Here is a 25,526-nt window from a genome sequence, read left to right on the forward strand (position 1 = left end):
ACACACACACACACACACACACACACACACACACACACACACACACACACACACACACACACACACACACACACACACACACACACACACACACACACACACACACACACACACACACACACACACACACACACACACACACACACACACACACACACACACACACTTTTGCCCCTGGAAAGATGTTCTGGATACGCGCATGGAGCCAGCAACTTTGTATGGAAAACACGCGATATATTTTTTGGACAAATATGATTAACGATTCTTTTTTCAAATTTACATATGTAGTTGGTTATTAAGCTAGTTTAAACGTTCATTAAATCAAACAAAATATATCTATTCATTTTGCGTGATGACGTTTACTTTGTGCTCATGTGCTATTTCCAACGTAAGCATAAGAGGAAAGATTGTCTGAATAAAAATTGGCATGTTTTTCCCGACATTGTAAGTAAGGATGAATGGTTTTATCTATCACCGAGTTTTGCCTCTCAAGAAAATGATACACAGCATAAGATTAAAAAGATTTTATTAGATAGCTTCGATATGTCTAACTTTATGCGATTTGATTATCTCAAGGTCTTTAATTTGTTAAATCGTTACTGTATAAAAGATTATTAATGATCATTCCCAAAAAGATTGGAATTACGAAGTATAATTCAAGTATATATTCCAATTTATTTACAATGAAATATTTAGTTACTATGAGAAAAGAGCAAGTTTATACTCCCTGCCAACCCGAAACAGCAACTTATTTCCCGAGTCGTACCCAAGGGAAATACTTGCTGTTGAGGAAGACATCAATAAACTTGCTATTGCCCCAGTGGTCATTAAATAAGTATTTTATTTTACTAAAGAAAACTGTATTGGTCAGCAATGCAAAGTTGATAATATACAAGTTAGAGTTATCGAACTTTGAATTTAACGTTGCGAGTTGGATACTACGAGAGGAGTTTCGAGATTGTGGTGGTATGGGACAACTGTCGATATTAATGGTGATAAAAGTACACTATCATCAAAATAGTTTCAACAGTTTAGAATTTTCAAAATTTATAATATTGGGCCAAAAACATGTTTTATAACTTTTTGAAAAAGTCAAATTTATAAAATTAACCCACTTATATATAACTTACATGGGAAAGAAAACATTTATAAAATTATACTTGGTTTAATTGTTTTTTTACAACGAGAAAGACGTCACAATATAGGGGTGTCCTACACCACCTTAAAAAGTATGATATTGGTAAAAAAAAAAGAAGAAAAATTATCGGGCCTTCCGGCAGATCGGTGTTTCTCAGCCCGAGACATTGCAATTGTCGGTTATTATTTACTACTGGCAAATAAAGCTGGAAAGCTATTTCACGGTAAACGTTTTCTAGATCAAAGTTTGCATGCTTTAACGCCTTAATTTAATATAGAAAAAAAAATACCCAGAGGAATAATAATTTCAGATAGTTCAAGATCGAATGACCATGACCCAGATCTTGTTGAATAAAAATGGAAGTAAATAAAATAAAGGGTCTTTTAATTCACATTTTGTTCAACAAGTGTTTAGAAATTCGTAACCGTTCTTGAGATAAATGGGAAAGAAAGTTTTAAGGGCCGATCCCTTATCTCCTTAAAGTGACCGTTTAACGAAATTTTGAAGGTTGCATATTATTTAGTACATCATTTGAGCATCTTTTTTCTACATTGCATTCTAATTATTTTTCCTTTCTGAGATAAGGAAGATCAAAATTTTGGATTTTTGGCCCCTAAAACCCCTAATTACGTAACACATGACAAAATCATTACATTACTTGGATTCATAATTATAAAATAAATTTATTTGCTTCTATATCCTTTCAAAAATATCCCTCAGTAAAGGGCTACAGATGAAAGACTGAAGTTCCTTTTGGTTCCCTAATTTGGGCCAGCCCCTTCTTCTTGATATCAAATGAAAGGTCATTTAATTCTAAACATATTTTTTATAACATTCTTATAAAAATATTTTTCAGAATAGAGATAAACAAAGAAAAAACAGAAAAATAACAACTTTTTTTTTAATTAATTTTCGGGTCTAGGTGAGCTTCAGCGCCTTTTGAGTCAGACAAAAATGAAAGCCTAAAGACACATTTACAACGTCATTATCTCAGAAACGGAAATGACGTCATCAAAATAAAAAATCAGGTATAAAGTTGAGATTAGTATCTATCATATCTGAAAGTTTAATGAAAATCGGTTGAGTCGTTTTTGAGATATCGCGTGCACAAAATTTGTTGGAAAAAATAGAAAAATAGCGAAGAAAAAGAAAGAGAACGAAATCAAGAAGGTCTTTATAAGAAACAGTACGAAAAAAATAAGGTCTTCCGTTGGAAATGAATGGATTTAGAAGCATTAAGAAATTCTTTAGTGGTGAATTCTTTTCCTTGATCGGATTGAATACGAATCGGTTGCCTTCGTCTTGTTTTATAATCTCTTGTAATCCTCGAATCATTTCTTTCCCCGATTTCTGTTTTCAGGGTACTACCGAAGTATATTTAGAAAAAACATCAATAGCACACAATGAAAACGTATATCAATCATTGTCCTTTTTCAAGGGAGACACATCAGCCAAATATAATTGCCACTGTTCGTCTATACCGGTCACTCTGGTTTGCTCTCTTTTGAATTTCCTTTGAATGGGCTTATGCAGAATATAAGTTTTTTGCTCCCCTAGCCATTTTCTAATTTGAGAAAGAGAAACGGAATGTCCCTTTGCACGTAATTGACGATATAAAGACTGGACCCCTCCATATCCAGTTTTAGGATTGTAATAAATTTCTGCTAAAATCTCTGGCAACACCTTTTTCTTCATCTATTTAATGAAAACCAATCTAGAATAGCGTTTTTAGTCCTTTTGGTTGTCTTTGGAGTTAAAGCAAAAGAAGAACCTTGAGGTGTGATAAAACTTGAGGCATCCTGAAACCCAGTGTCGTTGTAGTCCTCCTCCTCACCACATTCAGTCAACATAGGTCTAGGAGTACTGATTTTTCCTGGCTTTTCCATAGTTTTATAATGTTTACGACTCATTTTGGCAAGAATTTACTCAAAAGTAAAGAAAGAAGTGATCCTCCTTTTTGTTTCAAAATAAACCTTTTAATTTTCTATGACTCTGTGGTTGAACTGAGCGGTAGCCAAGTGACGATCGTAATTTTCAAATTCAGATTCACGTTTTTCAATAAACCGTTGAGTCTGTTTGTCGACAGGGATAGTTCCTTTCAGTAAATTCTTAGCTACGATCAGAAACCATTTCATTAAGGTTTTACGGCTTAGTTTGATAATTTGCTGCCTTTTCTGTTGATTTTTTTCTCCATATAAAAGTTTAAAAGTCTCAACACTTTGTTTTATCGTGCCATGATGAACTCAATCCAAATAAAGGTAACTCCTCGCGTGTTTAATATTTATATTCTCGAGGCATAAAGACACTCAGGGTATCGAATATCTCAATTCATCTGGAGTTTGTGGACTGAGATCTACAAGCAAATAACCATGAGGAATGCTAGTAGCCTTTTGATAAGTAGACATTAAATGAGGCATATCTAATTGTCGACTCAACGCCGTCACTTGAGATTTATCACGAGGATTTTTAAACAGTACCACATAATGAGCATTGAGACGAATAGTACGATATTGATTTGCTCGATCAAAAACATTTTGAGTAATGTGAATCACACTGGTATTCCTATATGATGAGCTTTGCGAGTTAACCAATCGACAATAGACTCGATTGCTTTGCCTCATATCATATCGTCAAATATTAACAAGTGACGAATACTGAAATCAGCTACTAATTTCTCGTCGTCTTCTGGAATATTGCGTATAAACTTGACATGATCTGGTAAAGATGCGTAAGTGGGTTGCCATTTTCGGTAACACCATATGTTTTTTTCGGGGGAGGGGAAATCCAATGTCTTTTTTCTACTAACTTTTTAACAAAATGTGTTTTTCCCGATTTTGAAGGACACGCCACCACCATGGTAAATTCGTGTTTTAATTCAAAAGGGGTTAGTGACTCATAAGAATAAATCTGGTGTTTTTTTGTTGTTGTTGTTGTACACACAATTTTATTCTATTTGCACGTAATAGAGACATCTTTTCTAAAGATGTGGGGTGGCCTGAAAAGGGCCGTTGGGGTAGCCCTAAAAAGGGCTGTGGCGCTAGCCCTGAAAATGGCTGTTTGTCATCGGCGTGTAACCCCCCGGACTGGCAAGTGGGGAAGGGTCGTGACTCGCCGGTGAGTCCGGAATGACAATGGGCTCTCTGGTCACATAACAAACAAATAAAATGTTATACTAAAAATCAATCATAATATCACATTATTTCAAATGTAAAAAAAATATAAAAATTATTAAAAGATTACTCACGGTGAAAGCAGGTCCCGGTGGCCGAATGGCCGGGATCCTCCTTGGGGGGGGGGGGGGCTCTGAAAGGGCCCTGGTGCCGAAGGCCTTGGGGGCAAAGAAAACCGGATCTGCTGGTCACCTTTTCTCTAGGGCATGGCCCTCCTGTCCACGTTCCTTATTCGCCGGAAGAGCGCGGCAGGTCCCCTCACTCCTGGGCGCTGTCGGTGGTGGTGGGGGGGGGGGGCGTGGAGGGGATGGACAACACCTCCGGTGATTGTGGCTACTGCTGCTGCCTCCTCCTCTCCACCATGGCCACAACATCCTCCAATGAAGGCAGGGGTCCTGGGGGAGGCGGCGGCGGTGGAGGCAAGGAGCCCACTCTCCCCAAGTCTTCCTCTCTCCCTATCCTCTCCAGGGAAGACAAGGGGGCATCCCGGACCTGAACATTGGCCACCGGCTCTGAGGAGATCTCACATAACTCTCCCCGTCCCACTTGTAGGTAACAATCTCCAACACTCCTCTAATATTAGGTACATCAGTGTAAAAATTCCTAACTCCATAAAAATTCATCTTCGGGCGACTCCTAAGAGATCTAGCTAATGAATGAGAGCTGGGCGGAAGCGCGCTGCTATTTATCACCTCAGTACCAAAATGGCCACCGTTGCCTAGTTTCGGCGGCTAGATATGACGTCATTTTCAGTTATGACGTCATAATCTTGTAGTCTTCGTATGGTATTTCCAACACTTGAATGTCCATATTCAACTTTACACTCCGTTTTCTTCGTCTATGGCTTGAGTTTTCAATTTCAGGTAAAAATTTCCAAAGTCACCATCTTCATAATGTCTATCTGTGAAATCACTCGACGACAAGCTCTCCCTTGATGGGTGAACATGCATCTCAGATACCCGAAGTTCTGATAATCGTTATAAGAAACGCCTGTTCATTGCTCGAGTAATTGAATCTTGGCTCCCTCGAAAATCCAAAAAATTGTGGCTAGTCTTCCGGGAAAAGGATTTTCTACTGCTAATGTCAACAGTATGTGGGCAAGAAAATTCAAACTGGTGATGTTCCGAGCCAATGCTAACACCCTCAATATTTTTCTCTGTTTTTCCTCGTTCATATCTGCATTCCATTTGGTTACTACATGTAATTGATAACCCTCAAAGGTAAGACTCAGTATTTCGCTCATCAACAATTTTTTGCTTGACAGAATTATAAAAAATATTAAAAGAGTAGTTTATTATATACCCATATTTCTCGCCCCACCAATACCTTCTGGGGCACGTGAGAAACAAGAAAAAACCAGTTTCAATAGAACCCAAGGTCAAACTTAGCGCGTGATATTTTTTTTTTCTCCCTCGCGTGAAAATTAAACTGGAAAAAACCAGCTAGAGGGATTTTACACTTGGAAATCACCGCCCCAGAGACTATAAAACAGGGCCCCTCGGACTTGGGCAGGTCACATTGCAAACCATGACGTCTAAAAACTTCCTCAATAGCCAAGATCTTATCTCTATTGAAATTGGTTATTGCGATCCATTACTAGTCCCAGGACCAAGTCAACATGGAGATGGCTGCTTACAATTCAGTGATCAGTAAGGAAGACTTTGGGATTATTACCATGACCCAGGAAGGAATTCTCAACAGTCTCCATATGATGAGTGACGAAATAGGAAAACATACTGGCTTGATCTTAAACAAATTGGACGAAATGAACAAAACTACGCGGCCAAAAACTACGCAGGGGAAAAAACTCGGCTCATGCTACACCTGTGGAGAACCAGGTCATTATTCGCCGGATTGCCCTACAAAGGAAAACAACCGGGGCTCGACTTCCAATCAGAGTACTAACTACAGTAGACCTTCAAACACCAATTGTTTCATCTGCAAAGAGGAAGGTCACTGGCCTATGGATGAAAGATTGCCCAGAAAATCTAAAAAACAAATGCTGGGCAGACCAAGAACACGAGGCTCAGGACTGCCCAGAAAAAGAAAATCACCCTCCCACCAACAAAGGGAAAGGAGTCAAAGACAAGAAAAAAAGTGTGAAAAATGATTTTTCATTTAGAAAGTATATATATATATATATTAGATTTATAACTAAATGTACATATGCTCAAAAGTGTATGGCTTCTTGATATTTCGAATACAGATTGCATCAATGAGTCGTGCACGAGATTTCTTTTTTATATATTTTATTTGTATTATGCATGCAATTATAAAGTAGATTTGATCTATTAGTCTACATTTTTATTAAATGACCACATGCGACTATAACCTTTTGAAACATATTTAGACACGATTCCCACGCTGGTTACGTTTAAGATGAATCAAATATAGACTTCGACTATTTTTGTCTTAGTTTAACGATGGTTATTCTTTATAATTATAGTAGAATTTCTTGACATTTTTGTAAATGACTGCATTAATTTCATAAGAAAAATATCTGTTTTTTTTGCACGATTCCCACGATTATTATTCACATAGAAATGTGAACTTAAATAATACATGTATGACTCTTAAATGTATTTGAGTAAGGGTTTGCGACGATGTATCTGCTCAACACAAATAGAAAGTTATTTGTCCTTCATAATGTTTTAATCAAATACTAGTAGCAGGGTTTTTATTGTCAGCTGCTAATTTTTTGCGACTATCTCTCTTGTTCTTTTTATTTGTATTCATAGTAAGGTGAAAAGAATAAAATTATGTTTAAATTTATAAATAATAACGAAATGCGTTTTAATGAAGACATATTGAAACCGAATGGAGGGAACATATATATGTATCTTACAATTAATTAACGCGTCCGCAAAGAAACATGATTCGATCTCATGCAGGGATCTAGAAAGACGCCCAACCCCAACTCACGGTAAATTTAATCTTATTATTATTTCACATAGTAAAAAACTGGGCGCACAAGTCATCTCTGGGCATCTACCCATCTTTTTTTTTTTTTAAAGCAACAATTTTAATCTTGAAATACATTATGTATGTCATATTTGCACGTTTCAAATTTGTGGAGAGAAGAACGGAGACAATAAAATCATTGAAAAACAGCAATAAATAAGTACAATTTTGAATGAATTGCATCGTGTTTCTATATTTATCTAGACCCATATTATGAAAAAACCTTTTGCAATACAAACATTTTTCTACCCATTCTACGTCCAACATAAACCAAATAACGGTTATAATTTTTAAAAATGTGCAAAATTAATCATGAAATTTCCACTCTCCTTGTGTGCCCAGATTCCTGCCGAATCTGCATCTTAAGCCCTTTCTTTACTTTCTTTACCAAAGTAGGTTTCGGACACCCCCCCCACCCAGCAAACAAAGTAATTAATAACCCCCTCGGATCCCCCCCCCCAGTGGGAAAAATATCTCGATTGTGCATGTATCGTTAAATCTCTTTTCTGATTTATGTTTCAGGAATGTTTCTGAATCAAATTTATCTTTAGATTTTTTATCCGACGATAGGGTGTGCAATATATAAATGTCACACGAAGAAGGGGGAAATTCATAATTATCAGGGACGTATATATACTAGTTGGTACATGTATATACGTCCCTGATAATTATACATGTGATCAGCAGTTATAAACGTGTATATATCTATTAAGTATAATTGAATATTTGTTTAATTATACATCAAGTGATCAAAATTTCAAAAGCAGTCCATACTTACAAGAGAAACAAAATGAATGAATTAAAAACAATATATTCCAAGGTTGTTAAACACTTGTCAAGGCTCGCACATTTTGGAAAATTATTTACATTTTAAAAAGTGATGTACAGTAGTTGGCAATAATTTAGTTTCCAAAATGGCCGCCGTAACATTTTGTTTCGGTAAGGTACATTTTAAATGGAAATAAAGCATTTTTTCTTTGATGGCTAGAATTAATATATATATATGTGCCCAATGATTTTCCGACTTTTTTTCTGCTTTTGCCAATTTTATTTTTGGCGTTATTCCCCTTTGGTAAGCTTTTATCGTCTGCACAACAACAAGTCGACGAACCACAGAAAAAGTACGGGTACACAGAAACAAGTCGTTTTACAGATGTCAGATTTGGGATTTTTACAACAATAAAATTGGAAGGATCAACAGAATAAACAGCTAAAACTGTTATGTAAAGTTTTAAAAATACGGAAGACCGGAGTACTGGTAAAATCGTAACTCGAAGTGGAAGTTATAAGATAAGGTAACCACTAGATGACGTAATCACATTTAAAAATCCCCAGAGACAACCAAAAACATGCTTTCAAAAATCAAACAGCTTGATTTACAGCAAGACTAAAGTATAATGTGATGTATAAAACTGTAACTAGACTGCTTCTCATCAGTAATTGTTCGTCACTTCACAAATCGCCAATAGTTTATTTTGAAAAAACAACCAGACTTCTAGGCCCAATTTAACCAAGCAGAAAGACAGTATCAACAAATAGTTTGACTTACATCCTGTTCAGACATTAATATCATTGAAATTATGTGAAAAATGCTAATAATACGGTTCCAAAGGTCCAAAAAACGAAATCCGAATTTTCCGTGACCTAGAAAAAGTTGTAGTTGACATTTCGAATAGTCTCACTTTATAATGAATGCAAGCCTTTACATCGATAAAAGAGGAAAATTGCAAGAATATTTCATATCCTAGAATATAATACAAAATAATATATATGTTTGACTAGTCATTTTTTCTTTGTTGTTAGAAGTAGTTATTTAAAAAAAATCGGTTGATATGAAGAGATCTACGTTAACGTCGACCATTTTGGGAACTAAATTATGGCCAACTACTGTACATGAATTTATTATAGATGTTTTCTAAGCATATTCTATAATTATGGAATAGTCAGCTCTCAACTACTTAATGACAGCTATTGATATGTTTTTGCGCATACGTTAAAAATGTTACAGGTATACTGATTCAGCACTGGCATATATATCGACTATTTAGTCTTTTTTTTGGGGGGGGGGTAGATATGTGACATGCAAGAAAGAACTCCAGATATTTAGAATTATCAAACGGCACAAATGGCAGTGGCATATAGCGTTACCTCTTTTTGTCATTCTGTCCTTATGTCATTACGTCATCATTCACCCTCAATCATTATCTCAACAACCTTTGCACACATTCAGCTCAAGTTTTATATATGGATATATTTTATGACTAAAAGGCTGACTTTTAATTTGGTTCCGATCCGATGAATCTTTAGAAATATGCCTCCTAAACTTTGAAAACAAATGGAAATTCACTCTCTGATCCTTATCTCAACCATTACACACATTCAACTCAAATTCGTTATATGGATGTATCTTACAAATACACAGTTTGAGTTTGAATTTGCCTTTGGTCTGATGACTTTTGACAGAGATGTGCCCCTAGAACTTTGAAAAAAGTGAGTCTGTTTTTGCTCTCTAACTTTTGAAGGGATGCATATACATGTATAAAGCTAACATATCATATGCAGGTTATTAACAAGAAAATACAAAATGTTTGAAATGATGCATATGTAACTTTTATATTTCATAAAAGCAAGGTTGATTTATTAGAAAATACAGGCCAAGTTTGACTTGGGTTTCAATTCGATGAGAGTTATGCCTCGAACTTAAAAGAAAATGAGTTATTTTCAGAGATTAATACTTATTCTGCAATCAAACAAATGGTATACTAAATTTAGCATTTGAAATATTGGGCACCTATGAGGCATTGCCTTTTGTGGCCTTACCACACATCTAGTTTCCATTAAGAAATTTTTGGTACACCACTGTACACACCACACAATTTTTCATCATCAGTATCCAGGTTATCATTCTTGTCCTTCACATTGTAAAATTCTTGTAGATTTTTTTAATAGCATTCAGCAATAAAGGAGGTGTTTAAATAATTCAAAAGGAAAATATCATGTAAACAGGAACATTGGATAAAGTTTTTTTTTTTATCTCTTTTATCATCAATTTAATGATAAGAAAATGTTGTAATACATTTTTTATCTGATGCGTTTCATTTTCTGGATCCTTGGTGAGATTGTAAAAAAACAAATTAGAAAAATTGTTATGCAATGAAATGGATACACATGATATTGTATTAATCCTGTTAATATATGTACACCAGACCATGGTAAATGTATTTAATTCTGTTAAAATGGTAAATATATTGCCTACCTGTTAGCATTTTCTATGACTTTCTGAAATCAAGTATTACATCAATTTTTTTTCAAAAGTGGGGTACATTTTCTTATGATTTATCAATATTTTTGAAAGAATAATAGTTTTGTCCGCCTGTTTGTTTGGTTATCATTTAACTATATTCTATACCTATTCACCTGACTTCTAGCTGGGTACATGCAGCACGATTTATTTTATACCCCTGCTCACAAGGAGAAGGGTAAATGCTGTTTTAACAACATGATATCCATTTTTTCAGGTTCTACAAAGCAGGTTCCAATCAACGCTACATCGGAGATCGGAACGACATCGTAAGTATGCGACATACTTACCTGAGGTCCATTAGGAAGTTTAGAGAGGAGGGTCGTCCTATTGTGTATTTGGATGAGATTTGGTTGAACACCAAATGTAACGAGGGGAGATTTGGTTGCCCGTCCTAAAACATCTACCTCTGCCTTTGAGTCACATCTTGGAGGTCAAATGCGTTTTGTCCCATCTGGGAAAGGCTCTCGTCTGATAATTGTGGATGCAGGTTCTTCGGCTGTGGGCATGATCCCGGAATCTGCTCTCATTTTCGAGTCGAAAACAGGCAACCAGGATTATCACGATGAGATGAACTCAGACAACTTTACAAAGTGGTTCACTGAGCAGTTGCTCCCTAACCTACCGGCCAATTCATCCGTAGTGATGGATAATGCTTCCTATCACAGTCATCTGGATCCTGAGTCTAAGTGTCCGACTTCGTCGACACCGAAGGCCGAGATCCAGTCTTGGCTTGATAGAAAGTGTATCCATTACGCCCCGGGAATGACCAAGGCTGAATTGATCACATTTGTGAAGCAGCATAAGCCTTGTCTTAAATATGTGATAGACGATTTGGCTTCACAGGATTTGGCAGATCACACAGTTTTGGGTCTACCTCCCTATCACTGTGAGCTTTAATCCTATTGAGATGGTCTGGGCTGAATTAAAAAGTTTCGTCGCCAGGAGCAATGCCACATTTAAGAAAGATAAAGTGAAGGAACTTTTTAATCAGGCTAGATCAACTTATGGGGTTGAGAAGTGGCGTAAGGTGGAGAGTCACCCGATAAGAGTGGTCGAAGAAAAAATGTGGAAACTTGACAGAGTCCAGGATGAGGAAGTTGCTCCTGTGGTCATAGAAATAGTCATAATCATAGTGCTCATATAAATAAATATTTTCTATTCTGATATTTCTAAAATATCATTTGATAAATGATAAATGATAATTGATGCATCTTAGATCTATTAATATAAATGAATTTTCAAATGGGTATAGGCTCCTCCTCTCCAGATCTGTCCTGTCGCATAATGACTACAAATGAATGACTACAAATTCAATGTGCTAATAATGCATGCTTGTTTAGAGTGATCGAACATAATACAACTCCCAAATAAATCTACAAATGATTTCTACTTGTACAAATGATCTCTTCCATCCATTGTTAATTATTTTTTTCACTGATTTCAACGACTATATATAAAGATGGCAAGTTATAAAAGCAGTCTCAATACGGAACTAGTATACCTGACTTTTGAGAAGTAAAACTTCAATTATTCTTCTTCTGCATGTTATAAATGGCTTCATCGGCAGACCTTCATCTATAGTATTAATCTTCCTAAAGTGATCAGCTCCTTCTTTGTAACAGTCCCTTCCATTAGAATACCTGTATATATGTCAATCAAGTTCAGTCACAATTATGTATTACCGGTAGCTTCCTCCCCACACTTTTTGTAAGTTTTGTATTGATATGAATTTATAAATTGAATATTTTAATTACATGTAATGACTGTGATATTTCACATATGTGATTGGTTCATTACTTTTCAAAACAAGTAACTTTATTTTGCTGCTTTAATTGTTGTTGAATTTGAAATTTAAAATTTCAATTATAATTATCACATGTAATGACTGTGATATTGCACATCTGTGATTCGTTGCTTACTTTATAAAAACAAGCAACCCCGTTTTGCTGCTTTAATTGTTGTTGAATTTGAAATTGTACATTTCAATTATAATAATTACACGTATTGACTGTGATATTGCACATCTGTAATTGATTGCTTACCTTAAAAAAACAAGTAACCTCATTTTGCTGCTTTAATTGTTGTTGAATTTGAAATTGTATATTTAAATTATAAAAATTACATGTAAAGACTGTTATATTGCACATCTGTGATTGGTTGCTTACCTTAAAAAAACAAGTAACCCAATTTTGCTGCTTTAATTGTTGTTGAATTTGAAATTGTAAATTTCAATTATAATAATTACATGTAAAGACTGTTATATTGCACATCTGTGATTGGTTGCTTACTTTACAAATACAAGTAACCTCATTCTGCTGCTTTAATTGTTGTTGAATTTGAAATTTAAAATTTCGATTATAATTATCACATGTAAAACTGTGATGCTGCACATCTGTGATAATATAATATCAAACATCTAATTTTTATTTTAATATATATCTTATAAAATATGTTGTTAATGATTATCTTTCATGTAATAATGGAACAATGGATTTGATAATGAATGACCTTTTGTCATCCCTATCCCTATCCCTACCCCCTCTTTCCTGGGTCTAGAAACCTCCAGGCGGCAATTATAAACAAACTTTTATAAGAACAGCCTTAAAAAAAAAGATATTCAGTAATATTTAAAGAAACTATATCATTAATGAAATTATACAATAATTTGGGCTAAAAATGGAACAGGAAACAAAAGACTGCAGATATCATATATTTCGTTTGCTTATGGTTGGTAATGAACATGAAATGAATTATCATATATCAAAATCCTGGCCTAGTTACATAACAGTACAAAATTAAAATAAACTAATACAATTGAATTCTATTTTTTAAACTAAGGTAAGATACATGTTTAGAAATAGAACTATTATTAATCAATAAGCTATTAAAATTCTAAGTGTTAGAAAAAAGAAATGAATAAAATCACAGGAAGAATGCTCTTTTATAATGCTGGTTCTTTAAATGTTTTCCCACCCCCACTTTCATCCACATGATATATTCATTGGCCAACAGATTTTCAAGTGTGCCAATGTCAAATTAACAGCAGGTTATTGTCAAGTTTGTGAGGCTTTTAATTTATTCCTTTTTAATATATTAAGTCATGAATTTAGCGGTATGTTTTCAACAAAATTTTACAAGGGTATCCTATTTTCGCTTTCGGACTGCAGATTCATTTATAAACAAGTTACAACTGAAATATTACGACTGCTCTCATAATTAAACGATTTATGATACAAAGAACAAAACATTAACATACCTTTGTAAAAAGCTTTCCAGTTTCGCTGTCATTGCAACGTTTACAGTTCCACCAGTCACTATGTCAGCGCTTATACGTACATGTATATAGGTCATCGTTAGATGCACTGCAATACACTCAAATTTATGTTTTCCCGACTTACAATTTACGCAAGGATAACTTACAGTATCGCTTATTAGCTAAATTGTCATTTATATTTGCACAGATGAAATAAAATTTTATAGATTAATTTTTTTTTCGATTTAATTTGAAGCGCATCAAAAATAATTACTACTTCCTCGTACGCTTGGCAGCAATGGCCGAAATAAACATTGTAAAGTCCCGGGCCGATACCCACCGCTCGGGCTGATACCAGGGCCGACATCAAAACAACACTGTCATATTCTATATTTCTCATTTAACTAGGCCGAGTACAGATCGAGTATGCATGCATTCGTGCAGCGTTTCATTTGTATTGTGACGTCATATTTTTGATTGGTTGACGCCATGGCGTGATAGTTTTAACTGCAGATATTCAGCGAAATTTGTTGAAAATAGCTCGTTTGATGCGTAAATTGATATTATATTGTTAAATAAACAAAAATGTCTCGACGTCTGAGCTATATTTGGGTCTAGCTGCAGGTCTGTAGCTCCCGGTGTGAAAAATATTGGATGGACGACCTGGGAGCTACAGTGCCTCCCATGGTAAAAAACTGCAATTTCCGGAGCACAAAAAATCGCGCTAGTTTTGGACTTATTAACCTTATTTCCGAACTTATTCTGTAAAAACAAGTAACACCATTAAGTTCCTCATTCAATTTACTACTGATATTTACTTTACTCTCCTCAAACTTTCTCTTAAACACGCTTACGGATCTCGGAAATTGAAGCATTTAATTTCACGTCGAACTCAAGAGTCGCCATTTTTAAATGTAGATAAACTACACCACTTCAGTTTACAGGACTGGTGATTGAGTTTAAAAGAATTTTAGAGGCAAGTAAGTAATGATGTCTGTAGTAGAATGTCCAAGAATTTTTTTGGAAACAATTATTTGTATAGAATATGTTCGGAAATTAGGTTAATCAGTCCATAACTACCGCAATTTTTTTGTGCGCCGTAAATTTCAGTTTTTTACTGTGGGAGGCACTGTAGCTCCCAGGTCGTCCATCCGATCCGATTTTTTTTCAGACGGGGAGCTACAGACCTGCAGCTATATTTTGGCCCGGGTCGAAAACGTGAAGAGGATTCAGCAAGCCTAGCCCTCTATCACGTTTTCTTAACCCGCCTAAATAAAGCTTAGTTTATATATCTCAAGACAATAATCATGCATTTCATATCAATGACCTTTAATACGTGATGTTATATATTTATTTATTACTTTAATATGTCTAAATGTTTTAATAATGCTATAAAGTTCACCACTTCGCCTTTGTCAAATAAAAAAAAAAATTGCCATTATCTGACAAATTTGTGAAATTGGGCATACAAATAAAACTTTGATAAGACCCCTGGAACAAACGAGTAGGTAAAGGGGTTTTTATTTGACTATTTCATGCCTTTTAGCAATTACTTTAATATGTAGAACAGAAAAAGAAATCCCTAGGGCAGAAGTTTTAAAAAACTGTAAAAAGTGTAAAAAAAAAAAAGTGAACAATTTCAAGCAAAATCCCTAATTGTCCTATGTTACAAATTAACAAACTTTGAGATGACCCCTTAAACAAACAGTGTGGGAACGATGTATGTCTTATTTTTTTTTTATCTTAAAATAATAATTATATCAGTAGAAATTCAATTAAAAAAAAATCCATTCAAAAATCTAGGGCATCTGACAAATTAGACCCGGCCTCGTTAACAACCAATTGTAGTGTCATTTGTTAATCTTAATTTATCGTTTATATGATTCAAATAACATGAATTAGATTGGGAATCGTGATAACTTGCATAGGGTTGTGACATTACATTGTTAAAAACTGTACCATAGGCGTTAAAAAACCACTTGATCATGAGGTCAAAGAAGTGCATTCCGTATAAAAGTGCATGGGACGTGTGAAAGTCTTCCGTATCTTGTATTTTCTCACCCACAACCTATAGGTTTAGTTAATGCACACCAACACGTCGTTAGTTGATATAATGTGATATAATAATAACAATGCGCCTATAATTTTGTTAGATAACTATTTCAATTTAACAACATGTATTGTAAAATTGTATCTTTTTAAATGGAGGTACATGTAGTAAATACAGAATCACCAATGATACTTGTACTTGACAAGGCTAGGAACACACCGACATGTAGCTCTTTGGATACAAGGAAATAAACCATTACAGATCATGTTATTTCTTTAAATACTTATTGTATGCACGTTCGCATATTTAAGGTGTAATATCCCTCTGCAATAATTTTAACATATTTTTTTAAAACAATTTTGTATTTATTTTCATCAAAGTCAACACCAAGAGATTCACATGAAACAAATTTGAAGTGATGAAGCGATGCTATATTTCTCAAAGATTGATAATGTGTGTAATCATGATATGAAGAAAATTAGACATAATGATTTTAAAAACCAGTTTTTACCATTACAGCATAAAATTGAAAATATGAAATATATATTAAAATGATATATACAATGTTAATTCATGTTTCAAAACATAATAAAGCGCTGCTTTTGCTTAGAGTACATGATTAATTGCCAAAGTTTCTAATTTTTCAGAAAAGGTTTTCTGTTTTTGAATTTGGATAAGATAATAGTAAATGGATCCATATGTTTTAGAAATGCTTAAAATGTAAACCAGAACATTTTGTTGTAACACAGAAAGGAAATCAAATGAATGATCTTCTAGTAATTGGTATAATCTCAATCTAGGGATATATTATCTTGGATAACATGTGATATTGTTCTTCTTTTTTTTTTCGTTTTCCCATATGCACTCTATTAGAATAGAAAACCTTTATTAAATTTTAGACATTTGAAATGTTATAGGTTTCAAACGATGACGACTAAGTCTAGAGTTTGCAATTGCCTTAGACACAGTTTCCCAATTATGATTCATTTACCTTTGTGAACGAGCTATTAAGAGAAAAAAAAATCCATCTTAAGATTCTTTGACCTATGACATCAAACAAATATTGTTAAGGTTCTTCGCTAGTACATGTATATGTACATACAATATAGTTATATTTGAAACAAAATTAATGCCTTGGGGGGGGGGGGGGGGGAGGGGATCAATACGATTAGTTTCTTGTAACTTTTTGTTAACTTTAAAAAAAAAAATAGGGTCCATTTTGTTCCGTCCAATTTTCCTCTTTCTTTATTTGAATTTAAATAAATGTCGCCTTCCAGCATAAAATTGGACCCAGCACCGCCTCCTTTGTTGCTACAAGCCTTAATAATTGTGAGTTAACAGAAAAAAAGTGAGAATTTTTTCTACAGAAGTTATCTCTCTTATCAGAGGTACATATCACCTCAAAAAAACTCCAAAAATGAGTTTTTGATACAGTTGATCCAAACGTTTAAAAACCATTGGCGACTCTATCACATAGTAATATTATTTTTTCCCTTAAAATGAATAATATTCATGCCATTTGATGCAAACCTGTGATAGAGGAAAGTATATTCAATAAGTTATTACTTGATTCAGACTTACACAGTTTCAAGAATAAAAATATCGAGCCGTTATATGAGAATCTCGTACAGTTGATAAATTCCTTGAAAATGGATCACCAACATAGTGCCCAAGACGTGTTACTGTGTCATCTCAAAGGAGACCCAGGCTTCCTGAATGTACTGTGACAACTGTCACGTACATCTTTGCACAGCCTGCGTCAGAAAACACCTTTTGGATAAGTCTAAAGAACACAAAATTGTCTTTTTAAAATGCGAGGATCTACGACTATATGTCAAAAACATTTATCAAAAGTATACGAATATTTTGTCAACAATGCGACATTCCTATTTGTGCACATTGTGTTTGCTCCAAGGAACGCTAAACCAATACTGTAGTAGTCTAGCAGTGCAAAAGGACAAGATGGCATAAAATGTGTCGTACAGAAGGATTAAATAGAAATGGAAAAATCCATTAATCCTAAATATCAAGAGATTGCATCTTACACCATAGCTCATAAAGCTGTGATGAAAAAGAGCTCACTTGAAAGGACAACCGCTATTGACGAACATTGAGAAGGTTAGCAAAAAAAAAATCGACATCATTATTGAGAAACTGAACTCTGATTTGGTGAAATAACTCCAAGCATCTTTCCGTCCCGAACAAGCAGGAAGAGAAAATTACACAGTTCAAACCTACATCGACCTAGAAAAAAAATACGGACTGCAAGAAATAATCAGTACAATGTCAGACTCAAAGTCTTACAGGAGACGATTCAGCTGTTTCTTTTAGCTAAAGTACTTGCGTACAATATCAGTTATTTAGTGAATTTCACTTTATTATTTCTCATATTCAATTTATCAATTAGCTAAAAGAAAGTTGTTTATATAAACAATAAAATGCTTTCTTTAATTATTCATGCGGGTTATGAAGGTAATAATTATTGCAGAAAAAAATATCTGCAATGTCGCTACCGTCGTATCCCGAAGGAATCACCAAAGAAAGCATTTTGTTGTTTAAATATGAAATCCCTATAACATTGAAAAACTCTATTTGACGCTCACTGGTTTGCTGTCATTTTACAAACAAACAAAAAAACCCACAGAAAAACAAAAACAAAAAGATATCAAATACGAAAATAATTAAAAGTAAAATTTTTTTTAAATAAAAAAAATGATCACAAAATAGACGTGTCCAATTTATTTTAAATGTTGTACAGTCCTCTTCGACACATTTTTTTTTTTAAAGAAATCAGCTATGAGTCTATATTTGATACATTTCATGCATTCATAAAGCCAACATTAGTAGAAGTTCTATTGAAAATCAATTATCAGTTAACTACACAATGAATTATACATCAATAGATATACATTAATATTTAAATTTCTGTGTTAGATAATAGTGTTAACAAATTCTAAATACGAGAATTGGAATAATGTAAACAGTTATTTTTTTTTACACAAATAAAAAAAAAACTAATTTGCAAGTAAGATCAGTTGATAATTTTCAATCACAAATGAAGTCGAGATTTGGGCGATGGTGCATTTGTCTTTGTTTGTTTTATCTGTTATGCGCTGGCCTCATTTTTCTGAAATATAACAAAGATTGGATGGCCTAATAATTGTCCCTTATATTGGCAATGGCAGCGCCTCTTTCCACTTCTGTCCCCGAAATTCCTACAACCTCCTGATCTGTGCTAGGATCTTTCTAAATGTCATTGGCTTTCTGATGTTTAATTCAATAGTTTAAAAGTAAGTGTTTTTTGTTGTTGTTGTCTTTATTGATTTTGATAATTGATAACCATTTTGATATTTTGTGATTTCATTAAAGACTGGTTTTTTTTTTACCTCATATTCACATGTAACATCAAAAACATGATTACAGAATATGAACTACGGACTCGGTTAACGATAGAATTTGTCCCGATATACTTTGCAGCAAATGAAAAAAAATATTACGTCCATATCTCGTTTAATTTTTACATGATTCGTCGCCAATGCTTATATTATTGCTCTTTCATATCTCCATTTTACCACAATCATTGTATTTGCAACGAAATCTCCACCATGTTTAACATGTCTGAAAATTCATTGTTAACAGTCACCCATATATTGAAAAAATATCGAGATATTCTAAAAGCTTTTCTCCAGCAAAAATACAGTATCGCACTGCGCTATTCAATATTGATTCCTAACAACTTTATCAGGTTTGTTCCCTTATATTAATTAAGTTCTATCTTATAAATAATTCAAGCTTTTGAGGTGCCTAGCTCACACAAAAAGAAAACCTATTGCTTTTGAGATGCAACTATTGGAACCCAAACGGTAAAAAGTATTGTAAATTATCGTAGAGGGATATCTCATGATACCCCCGGCGGCCCATAATAACAATCAATGTTCTCAATTTTGTTCAAAACACAATTTCTGACAACTGAGGTCGCGGAATGGTGTTTGGTGTTGCAAACTCATACTTAACTCTTAAAAAAAGACCCCCCCCCCCTCGCCACCACCAAGAAGTGTTTCTTGGGCTCACTTCTCTAGATCAAAATTCATCACATTTGTTGAAATGCTATCTTGAAAATATAATTAAATACAATTTTCAGGTGCTGGTTATTTGATTCTTGAGTTGATATTTGAAAATGACCAAATTCTAATGTATCGTCTAAAAGAATTGTGAAGCAACATTGACAACTCTATCACAAAAATTGTTTGATCGGATCAGTCTGAGTATATGTTGCTTTCAATTTTGTTGTGCACATTTTGCAGTAGAACGTTGATTTCAGAATAATTCTTGGTTTAATCACAAGAAATAAATGAACTGATAACATAACAAAGTTAACACAATGTAGAACACACAATCTTATTTTCAAATTCTTATGATATTGATAACAGGAAAGGGCACTCTTCCCTACGTGAGACACAATTCAGTAATGTTTTTTATTGCCTCTGGGTGTAAATTATTTGTTACTGTCAATCCTAGGTGTCACAAGTCGATATTGTTAAACTCTTCTTCGGTCAGAAATATTCGCGTATGTTCATTACATTGACAAGTATTATCAGAGTAGATATATATGCTTTAATTTAGTATACCTTACACATGTACATTGAACATATATTTTTAATTTATACTTTCTCTCTTACATGTATTTGAAAAATCATTAAGTTTGGAAAGAGAAAGTGTAATAAACATTGAACTATTTTGTCTTAAAAGTAATTCCACCAATTTACAATAACTTTTACATCGGAACACCGAATGAAACAAATGCAGCAGTAAAATTGTTTTTATTTTTCTAGTGAACAAACAACGCACACAAATTCTCTTCCATCGACATAAGGTGGGCACTTCAGGGAGCCACATCTTGCCTCCACCATATAGAACAAGTAACCGTCGATAGATGAATGACCGCCTTGTAGTCTCCTTGGGTCACTATCGACACATTTATATGTTGTTCCCGCATTATGACCATGGTACCCTGCTATTAGATAGCCGTGGTATTCCAACTTCCATCCGATATCACACGTGTTAGTTCAAAAATTGGTTAAAACTTGTAACTTAACATTAAGATTAAATAACGTTTTCCCCAAAGATATGTGATAATGAAAAAATATCTATAGGACATTATGTAAACGTTTTATAAAAAAAATACTCTTACGCGTACCTGGAAACATCTTAACAACAGATCTGCTACGAACCAGACAGACAGCACAAGGAACGTCGTGTTCATATACACTATGCCACTTTCCGAACAATCCATGTGTTTCGTATTCAGCTCCATAGATATATGCTTTGTATCCATCTGTTCCATTTATGTAGTTTCCCCACTCTGGGTTTCTGGGTAAACAAAGAGCCTCTATTGCTGCCCCAGTATGGGTATTATGTGATTCTCCAACATATCCTATAAGACACTTAAGTTTAGAATTTTTTTTCTTTCTATCCTTTTAATCTAAATAAAATGTTAAATTGTTTGTCGATGGGATGGATTATAAAAACTATTTATCTGGCTAGGATTGAAAGAAAAATATAAAACATGGCTGTGTGTATATACTACCATTTATTTTTGCTAATAAGAAAAATTACGCAATAAGGGGAAGTCTTCAACCAGTCATAATATCAATTACCAGACATTGTCCTTTTAATTTGAATAAAATGTGAAATTGTTTGTAGATGGGATGGATTATAAAAACTATTTATGTTTTTTTTTTATCATTTTGTCACTTTTTTTAAACAAATACATAATTATCTTGACTTAAGGAAAAATTATGATAAAATTTTCGAAATAATTCAAACGACGGGAAAGAAAAAGTGGTTTATTTCATATCGTATAGATCCTGATTTTACTGCTATTTTTCACTTTAGAAAACTACGTCAATGGCATAACTTTTAAGCCAGTGACCTCTGATTTTTTTTTTTTTTTGGGTTTTAAAGATTCAACAATATATTATGTAATGATTGGAATATTCTTTTTTGTGAAAATATGACTTATGAATAAACTCTAATTCAATGGAATACAGTTGAAGACGAAACCGCTAAACCACTTAAAACCTCAATGTCAAATAATATACTTTTTTGCCGGGATTTACATTACACGATGTCAATGATGACAATTTGGAGACATGCTGTTTGTTACTACTTTTGAATATTCTTCAATTAATTCACATTGCTGACAACTTGCAAACTTTTAATGATTTACAGTACAAAAGTAGTTATAAGTTTACTACATGTAATTTAATCATTTGAAACATGAATAAGTAAAAGGAAACATTAAGCTTGAATTTTTCACATGTTATTTTTATTGAAATATGATTGTAAATATATTAAATATGATATAAATATTAAAATGTTTGTATTCAAGCTATGAGTAAACATCATTAGATATTAAAAAAAGATAAAAATGATATGAAAATATTACATTTGAAATAAATGGTTTCACTAACTAATAGGTAAACTACAGACACACGTTGTAAACACAGTTTTTCCCAAAAATGCTTGATTTAATTACTTAAGGTTTTGATTTGATTCTAAGTTTTTTAAACATTACCTGACAGAACTAGTTCCGCACCTCTAGGACAGCTCTTTTTACCCCATCTTTTGCAAACAGCACTTCCATTTGACGTGCCTGAAAAAAAGATTAAAGGAAAATGGGTTTGAATTTTCATAAAAAAAATACACTATGGTATTTTTGTTATTCGGCATACTTTGGATGTTTCTCAGCCTGTTTTCAACGTTTATTTCAAACGCCTTCATGGATTTCTCGATGACGTCAGTAAAACTTTTAAATTCCCGCATCAAAGCCTCTACTTGGTACACTCCTAGAGCAGAAGACAGTTGTCCTGTAAGATAACCCTGTAGCATGTCCTTACAACTTCCGTTCTTTTCCTCGGATTGTACGACAGCAAGGATCAACACAAACAACATGAAATTCATTATCTGTGATAGATAAACAAATTGTTAACAATTTATTTCAAAATAAGGTTTATGAAACAATAACAAAGTTAACATTATTTGTAGGATTACCAGATTTTAAGTTTTAACATTAACTTTATCGATTATTTATTTCTAACAATAAGAACTATTCAATTATGGTATGTTTAACTTACAGTAGCACTGTCAAACCGTAAAGGGTAGTTCAAAATACCACTTGTTGTAACACGATAAGATAGACTCCTTTACATCCTTATAAACACACCTCACATTGATTGATACACGTTATGTTGGATTGTCTTTCATGTATTGCAAGTCAAAATCACATTAACACCGTATTTGATACTAGGATAAAATATTATAAATAAAATGTATTGAGTCGTTCTTAAAGTGTTTATTAATATTTTTCTTTTTAAAATTGTGAGTTGGGAACATGTAGGTCGTTTTGTAAAGAAATGAAAGATGAATATCTGTTAAATACATCATTGTTAACTTAAAGGCATTAAACCAAATAATATTCATTCTACTTTGATGTTTTTTAACTCTACGGACGCTGTTCGATTTGAAGGAAGGTATATGTGACTTAATGTATCTTAATTTCTCAGCTTACCATTTCTTGTTTTTCTTTTTTTTTTGGAAATCTAAATAAAGGTAATGTATTTTTTCAAGACTCACTTTATCAATGAAAATAAAACAACTGAAAGTTTGTGGAGAAAAATAAAGCTACGTATAAGAACAAAATTTGCTTCATGTGATGAATATTAAAACAGCTTAAATTTAAAATAAGTTAATGCAAAAGAAGATTTTTTTTTATAGGTAAATAAAGCAATACAATTAAAATTGCTTCATGTGATTAATAAGGAAACGGTTCGAATCTGAAATGCATACCTACTGTATCGACGTAATTTTTGATATCATCAGAATGATTTAACATTATTCATTCGTATGAATAATGAATACCATTTCAACAAGCAGAGAGTAAACATCGATTTTGGCGGGAAAAAATTACAACGCTTAGTACTGGGTTATCCTGATATGTAATGAATATTGATTTCTTTTAAAAGAATAAAACAATTTTTATGTACAATATAAAAACGTTTTCCGACTTTTCTTTGAGTCTTAATTTTTCAATTGTTAACGATTTTTTTTTTATAAATAACTATTTTTATACTAGTATCAAATACCTTCATGTACAAATCAATAACTTTTCTGCTAGAAAAATAGGTCAGCGATATTAATCGGCAAAACATACTGATAGCTTTGAAGGGGATTCTAACGATTTGCGTTACAAATAAAAGTTTTTAATCTTAAAAATAAAAACCTGAAATAAATGATATCCGAAGCACTAATGAAATGAAAATATCAATTGAAGAATTAAAAACGAGTTTTAAAGTGAACATTTGATTTATTAAACAAGCGAAAAAATCCAAAAACTAGAGGCTGTCATTAGACAGTAATACCCGCACAAAGTGATTGCCCCTAAATAACACTGTTTTGTATCAGTTTAATTAAAAATAAAGACCACATGCAAGCTCCGGTGATACATTAAACAATCATAATGTTCATAACTAACGGATGAGATCCCTTCCCATAATACACATGAGCAGCACTTTATGTGCAATTTGGGGTTAAACTGTTTGCAGTGAATTTTCAGTTAATCAATAATCATACCATTTCAGGTCATAGAGAGTATAATCGTTTATATAATTATTACAAACAAAATTAAAATTAAATAATGCCCCCTACCCGTGGCGGTTGCCGGCTTTTGATTTGCTTCTGTGTGCCTACATGAACATCATCGTGTGCACAGATTTAGAGACCCCTCCCCTCCCCATAAAAAATCATTTATATCAATAGTAAAATTACCAAAAATAAACCTTGGACCCCAATGCTCTTACAGACATGTAAACGCTATAGCCCATTGCGCTTCAATGTTAGGTAACATTATTTTGGGGGTAATATTATATTTATACTTTATTGTTTATTTTAATAGGAAGTAAACATCACAATATGCAGGTGTCAATCACCACCATAAAGCTGTTATTTACCTAATAAAATAGTGCAAGGGGTGTTGAAGAATAGGTCATAAAAATACTTGCATGTTACAAATAACTGATTTTTGTCTGAAGTTACGTACACAACACAGGTCTGCAGGTCTCATTAGCGGGTACTAGTTTTACCCAGCTCTTCGATCAGATGGGTTTCAGGTATACATGTACATGTGTTTTCCCAATGCATAAAATAATTAGTTAACATGCATAAACATTCCCTTTGTGATGGTCAGCTAGAGGAATTCGTTATTGTGCTTTAATTGGATTATCATTATGATTTTGACCAATATAGGTAACCATAATACATTAGTAGCACAATATAATGAGACGCAAGCGTACATTAGTATTACTTTCACTTTCTAAATAAATGATCTCCCTTTGACAGCATACTGTATCATCATCTTTTAATATTTAAATAAGCTTATCATCGTTACCTATCATATCGCATTTTTAAAGTTTCTGTAATTTAAATTGCAAAAGTTATTTTTTTCATTTGTCAGACTTACACTATAAAGCTGACCCCATATTGACCCTGTATAAACAATTTCTTGGTTCACTTGTGACGTATTTTGGCCCTCGGATAGGGTACAATTTCAAAGTTGTCAGAACAAATATTTGTGCATATATAAATACTTTCTG

This window comes from Magallana gigas, chromosome 8, assembly GCF_963853765.1.
Source record: "Magallana gigas chromosome 8, xbMagGiga1.1, whole genome shotgun sequence".
NCBI classification, from domain to species: Eukaryota; Metazoa; Mollusca; class Bivalvia; order Ostreida; family Ostreidae; genus Magallana; species Magallana gigas.